The sequence below is a fragment of the Anomaloglossus baeobatrachus genome, chromosome 5 (genome assembly GCF_048569485.1).
Source record: "Anomaloglossus baeobatrachus isolate aAnoBae1 chromosome 5, aAnoBae1.hap1, whole genome shotgun sequence".
Lineage (NCBI taxonomy): Eukaryota > Metazoa > Chordata > Amphibia > Anura > Aromobatidae > Anomaloglossus > Anomaloglossus baeobatrachus.
This window is the reverse complement of record NC_134357.1, coordinates 329494105-329501372: the sequence shown is the minus strand read 5'-3', so window position 1 is coordinate 329501372 and position 7268 is coordinate 329494105.

Here is a 7268-nt window from a genome sequence, read left to right as displayed (position 1 = left end):
GAGACCGCAGCTGCCCATGACCGAGATCAGGGTTTGGAGCACTGCGGTCTCCTCGCTGTGTTCTCCCTAGGGAGAGCATGCGACTCCGCAGCATAAATTTACATGCTGCGGCCTCTGCAAGCCGCACTGCAGGTCTGTGTTTGCTGCGGGCTTCACATGCACAATGGGCATGGGATTTTTAGAAATCCCATCCACTGTAGTTGTACTGTATATCGCAGGGTTTGGGTCACAGCTGAAACATGCTGCATCCAAAATGCTGCAAAGCCTGATCATAGGCATGCAGTCTAATATGAGAGAACGGAAAATAGGTGAGAAGATTTTTTTCTTTTTGCGTATTACTAGAAGATGAGCACAATACTACAAGGGTGAGCACAATACTACTGGGCACAATACCACAAGGATGGGCACAATACCACAAGGATAGGCACAATACCACAAGGATGGGCACAGTACTTCTGGGCACAATACCACAAGGATGAGCACAATACTACTGGGCACAATACCACAAAAATGGGCACAATATCACAAGGATGGGCACAATACTACTGGGCACAATACCACAAGGATGGGCACAATATCATAAGGATGGAAACAACACCACAAGGATGGGCACAATACTTCTGGGAAGAACACTACAAGGATGAGCACAATACTACAAGGATGGGGCACAATTCTACATGGCACAAGGATGGGCACAATACTACTGGCACAATCCCACAAGGATGAGCACAATACTACTGGGCACAATACTACAAGGATGGGCACAATACTACAAGGATGGGCAAAATACTACAAGAATGGGGCACAATTCTATAGGGCACAAGGTTTGTCACAATACTACAAGGATGGGCACAATACTACAAGAATGGGCACAATACTACAAGGATGGTCACAATACTACAGGGCACAAGGATGGGCACAATACTACAAGGATGGGGCACAATTCTACCGGGCACAAGGATTGTCACAATACTACAAGGATGGGCACAATACTACAAGGATGGGCACAAGATTACAAGGATGGGCACAATTCTACAAGGATAGGCACAATACTACTGGGCAAAATATTAGAAGGATGAGCACAATACTACTGAGGGCAATACTACAGGGCACAAGGATGGGCACAATACTACAGGGCACAAGGATGGGCACAATACTACTGGGCACAATACTACTGGGCACAAAGATGGGCACAATACTACTTGGCACAATACCACAAGGATAAGCACACTACTACTGGGCACAAGGATGGGCACAATACTACTGGGCACAATACCACAAGGATAAGCACAATACTACAGGGCACAAGGATGGGCACAATACTACAGGTCACAATACTACTAGGCACAATACTACAAGGATGGGCACAATACCACAGGGCACAAGGATGGGCACAATACTACAGGACACAATACTACTGGGCACAATACTACAAGGATGGGCACAATACTACTGGGCACAAAACTACAAGGATGAGCACCTTACTACAGGGCACACTAAAGAGGGACAATACTGCAGCATGGGGACATTACTACAAGATTTTGGCTAAGATTACTATATGATGCTGCTAATTGTAAAACAATATTACAAGAAGGTGATAAAATGTAAAAAAAAATTCAAAATAAAGCATGACTTTTTTTCCCATTAAAAATACTGTTTTATATATAAATTTAAAAAACGTGCAAGTTTATCATAATATACAAGCAAAAAATGTTCAAAAAAGTGATCCAAAGGTGTATAGAACAAAACATGGATTCATTAAAAATGTCACTTTGTCCTGCAAATAATGTGGCCCCTCTCAATTTTTTTTCTATATGCGGCCCAAATACCCAGCTGAGTTTGAGTCCCCTGGCTCAGAGAGTCAAGTGACTAGAGAGCCATCAGGCAGAGAAGTGAACAGCAGTGATAACGGTGGGGGAAAGGAGGTACAGGTGTCCATCAACTTGCAGAGTAGGTCCAAGAAACCGGGAATAGGCCAAGAAAGAGTACCTCAAGGAACAACTGTAGTAGTGAGGCCATATTTGTCATACTGTTAAGATTGAAAATAAACTGTTCAAGTTATGGTTGCCAAAAGAACTCCAGTGTCTCCCTACTATGCCTACGACGAGGACCGGCTGTGAGGTGATTGACACTACCCTGAAAAGAACAGTAAAGGGTGCTAGCGAGTGTACCCGCCCCCGTCGGTTGTGCGTCACGGGCAAATCGCTGCCCGTGGCTCACAACATAGCTAACACCCGTCACACGGACTTACCTTCCCTGCAACGTCGCTCTGGCCGGTGATCCGCCTCTTTTCTAAAGGGGCGGTTTGCGCGGCGTAACAGCGACATCACACAGCAGCCGTCCAATAGAAGCGGAGGGGCGGAGATGAGCGGGCGGAAGATCCCGCCCACCTCTTTTTTCCTTCTTTTCCGGTTGACGCAGGTAAGGAGTTGTTCCTCGTTCCTGAGGTGTCACACATAGCGATGTGTGCTGCCGCAGGAACGACAAACAACATCGTACCTGCAGCAGCAGCGATATTAAGGAAATGAACAACGTATCAACGAGCAACGATTTTTCACGTTTTTGCGCTCGTCGATCGTCGCTCATTGGTGTCACATGCTGCGATGTCGCTAACGGCGCCGGATGCGCGTCACTAACGTCGTGACCCCGACGATATATTGTTAGCGATGTCGCGTGTAAAGCATCCTTAAGTGTTGCACACCCCTCCCAAAGTGATCCACATACACAGACTCTTTCTGGCGAAGGAGCCCCCACTGCCCGGCGTCCACACTATCCTTCACGTACTAAAGAGCATTCGACAAGAAGGTCATGAACATATATGCAATTGATATCAGTATGAAATTATCTAAGTGTAAGCACAAAAAAGAATATTTTTTAATAATATTAGTCTGAATCTCAAATAATGCAAGTTAATGTATTTATTTTACTTATATAGCACTATTTTACTCCACAGTATATTGCAGACATCATCATCATCACTGTCCTCATTGGGACTCACAATCTAAATTCCTTATCAGTATGTCTTTGGAGTGTGGGAAATACAGAAAAATCACATCCATAAAGGGAGAATATACAATCTCCTTTTAGATATTGTTCTTGGTGGGATTTAAACCTAAAACCACAGCAATGCTAAGCTCCAGTGCTATCCAACCATTGTTCAGTTGTTACAACCATTGGAGGCTTTATGGATAGGGCAAATAATGTAGCTGCACCAGACGCATGTTATGTCAAATACAGTGAAGAGAACTTTTTAAGCCTAAGGGATAATAAAGCTATGGAGGTATACTTCAGTTAGTGGAAGCTGCACAACTATGTGACGCCCTGGCAAAACGAGGTAGTCACAAATAGTTCACATACTTCTTGTTACCATCATAACCAACACTTACGCATAACACATAGCCATAAAACCCTAGCCACCCCCTCATGATAACCAGGACACACCAGTGGGCGGGATTAGGCAACTTGGTTTACAACTAGACTCGTGTGAAATTATTGAACTGTGAGTACACCATTGTCCCCCGGTCCGGTCCGATGCGCCACCTCCAGCAGTCATCACTCCCGTGTTCATCAATCCTCGGGACTACAGCTCCCCTACCCATGGAGGGGATACCATCTTGCTGCCCCGCTCCATCAGCCCCGGGCACCCCATCACCAGGCAGCGGCGTGCCACCATCCCTCACAGCAACCCACGGGTGGTGTCACAGACAGAACACATCCCTTGTAAATATCGCCTTTCCGACGGTTGTGAGGACAGGCGGCCGTGTGAGCCCGGGTCCGGTCACTACTCGAGCCGCAGCAGTGAACCCGGATCCGAGCAGGCCCTCGAGAGAAGCGGCAGCAGCCCCCAGCCCGCAACAACTACAGATAATAAGAAAATGAGAGTAGTAGTCTGAGAATAAAGGACACTTTACACACAGCGACATCGCTAGCAATGTCGCATGCCGATCGCACCCACCCCCGTCGTTTGTGCATCACGGGCAAATCGCTGCCCGTGGCGCCCAATATTGTTAGTCCCTGTCACACATACTTACCTGCCTAGCGACATCGCGGTGGCCGGCGAACCGCCTCCTTTCTAAGGGGGCAGTTCGTTCAGCTTCACAGCGGTGTCACTAAGCGGCTACCCAATAGAAGCGGAGGGGCGGAGATGAGCAGGCCGAACATCCCGCCCACCTCCTTCATTCCTCATTGTGGGCGGCCGCAGGTAAGGCGATGTTCCTCGTTCCTGCGGTGTCACACGTAGCAATGTGTGCTGCCGCTGAAACGACGAACAACCTGCATCCTGCAACAGCAACGATAATCGGGAAAGGAACGGCGCGTCAACGATCAACGATTAGGTAAGTAATATTGATTGTTAACGGTCGTTCCAGCGTTTCACACGCAACAACGTCACTAACGAGGCCGGATGTACGTCACGAATTCCGTGACCCCAACGACATCTCGTTAGCGATGTCGTTGCATGTAAAGCGGCCTTAGGGCTCATGTAGACGTCCATGTCATTTGGCCTGAGCACAGATCACTAATGCATGAACTGGCTGTATCTCTCTTGACTCAATTGTGACAGCTTCATATATTTCTGTCATATATTTCTGTCTGAAATCCACAGATGTCTGCAAGAGCCTTAATACAGAGAATCAATTGCTAGGGGGAGAAAGATACCAATGTGGTTGTACTATTATATAGTGTTGCTGGCATCTTGACTGAATTACACATTTGTTCTACATTCTTAATGGACTAGAAAGCAGAAGGTCAACACAATATTTTTTTTTTTTACAGAAAAAATAAATAAATTCAGTGTCAGAGCAATTGAGTTTGTCATAATTGACTTTACTGAGTTTTTATATTTGTTGTGAAATCCTTTGTGTGAAGGATGTAATAATTGTAATATTGAAATCAAATTTCACATTTATTCACACTATACCAATTTAACAACCTTTTACATCTTCCAGCTTTTTGTTACTGTCTGGTTCAGAATCCTACCTGGCTTGCATTTCTTTTTATGGCCTTTATAAGAATAGGAAGGGTGGGATAATACTGTAAAAAGTTGCTAAAAAATTGTAAAAAATCCAGACATACGACAGGAAATTTTTAATTTTTTTTGCATGCCTGTTTTAGTAAAGAAATTTGACACCCATACACATCACATAAACATCAATATTGCAACCTGTTGCCTCATTAAGCTTTCTGAATATGTACCTACTTTTTGGAGGTGAATAAATGTGTTAAAATAATAGCAATAAAAATATTTTTAAAAATCCATACGTATACAAGACCTCTTCTTACACTTCTATTTTACTAGTCAAATATGACATTCAAAAATGCCACACCAATACTGTGGTCTGCTGCCACAATAGACTTTTGGACATGTGAAGGTGGCTTGGGGCGGTAGTACCAGGCAAGGGGATCCCTCTTGTAGTCTGCACATCTGTGATACCTTGTAGTGGGATGGAGGTTGTTCGCTATATGTCTTCCCTCCTTCAGTCCTTCTCGGCGGGAGCTCTATTCTCTCTGATCACTAGTTGTTAGAGTTGCAGTTGCTACAAACACCCACTAGCTGTGGCCTAGGGATTCCACACAACTTGCACATGTGACTTGAGACTTCTCAGACACTAATCTGCACTAAAACTAAGATGAAGTTGCCCTCTACTTCTAGAGACTAGCTCCACCGCAGTAGGCTGATCCCACAACTTAACTACTGCTTACCCTACAGTCAGTAGCTGAATAAGCTTTCTAACCTACTACTGTACATACTATTCTTATCTATAGCTAACACTGCATATGTGTAACGCCTGCCTGGATCCACAGACTCAGATGGGCTGTAAAGGGGAGGCTAGAGGGAAGCCACTCACCAAGCAGGACCCCCAGAACCCTGAAACCCTTTAACCCCTCTACAGGGATTTGGAATTACACAGGGAACTGGAGATCACTACCTGTGGAAGGCTGCAGTCCGATGAGAGTAGTAGTCAGGCAGGGTCAAACCAGGAATAGCGGAACAGGGACAGAATCGGCAGGCAATGACGTAGTTAGCCTATGTAGCAGAGGTCAAATCCGGATCGGGCAGCGAGGCACATAATCAGCAGGCAGAAGGGTAGACAGAAAACACGCAGAAGTCAGCACACAGGAATAACCAAACAGAATAGGACGTAACAGGAGCCAGGAAAATCAGAACTATCTCTGGCAGTGGTCATGTGACAGGAGGAGGAATAAGAAGGGTGCGGTGTCTTCCCATTGGCTGTAGCTGAATGCTGGCAACTTCAGCTGGAAGACACATGCCACCCACAGTCAGCTAGCGGTACTTGGGATCCCAAGCTAACCCAGCCCAGTGGATGATCGGAGCCTGTGCCCACCGCTGGCATCGACTCCTCTCCCATCACCATCCATGGCAGGAACACGGCGTCGCCTGGCGATCGGAGCAGAAGTCGCTGGAGCAGACTCCGGCGGTGACGTAACAATATGACACACTACATTGTATACTCAAACACATAATAATAATAATAATAATTTATTCATTTAAATAGCGCTATTAATTCCATAGCTCTTTACATAAATTGGCAACACTGTCCCCATTGGGGCTCACAATCTAAGGTCCCTTATGTATGTTTTTGGAGTGTGGGAGGAAACCGGAGTACCCAGAGGAAACCCACGCAAACACAGGGAGAACATACAAACTCCTTGCAGATGGTGTCCTTGGTGGCAATTGTACCCAGGACCCCAGCGCTGCAAGACTGCAGTGCTAACCACTGAGCCACTGTGCCGCCCGTAACATAGCATAATGCACATTACGACACAACGCCGCAGTTGGTGTCTTCACCTTTGTTGTGGCTTCTGTTGCTACTGCTGCTGATGTTACTAACAAGTGCCATGGTGGTGCAAAAATCAAGTGGTGTATCCACCCCTGTTACTTTTACACATTGGCTTTTTGTTATGTATGAAATACCTACTATTCCTCCTGAGTCACGACAAGCCACATTTTTTTAAAATGTACACTCTTATCTGGGTCTCCTTTTTGTGTGTTGCTTGTAGTGCTAGGGGTCTCAGAGCCTGATGGCTACACCTGTCACTCATCCACCTACCTCTTGATTTGAAAAATGTAAATGCTGAGCCACACCCTGTGTGGTGCATGGCCCACGCCATACTGCTTTGCAAAGACACTATGGCTATTCTGGGGCAATTGATGAAACTGTCCTGCTGTCTGCCCTAATTTTTTGGAAATATAAAGACTCCTAGGTGGGTTTCCAAATGGTGTCTTGTCTGTAGTGACACAGGTCTCA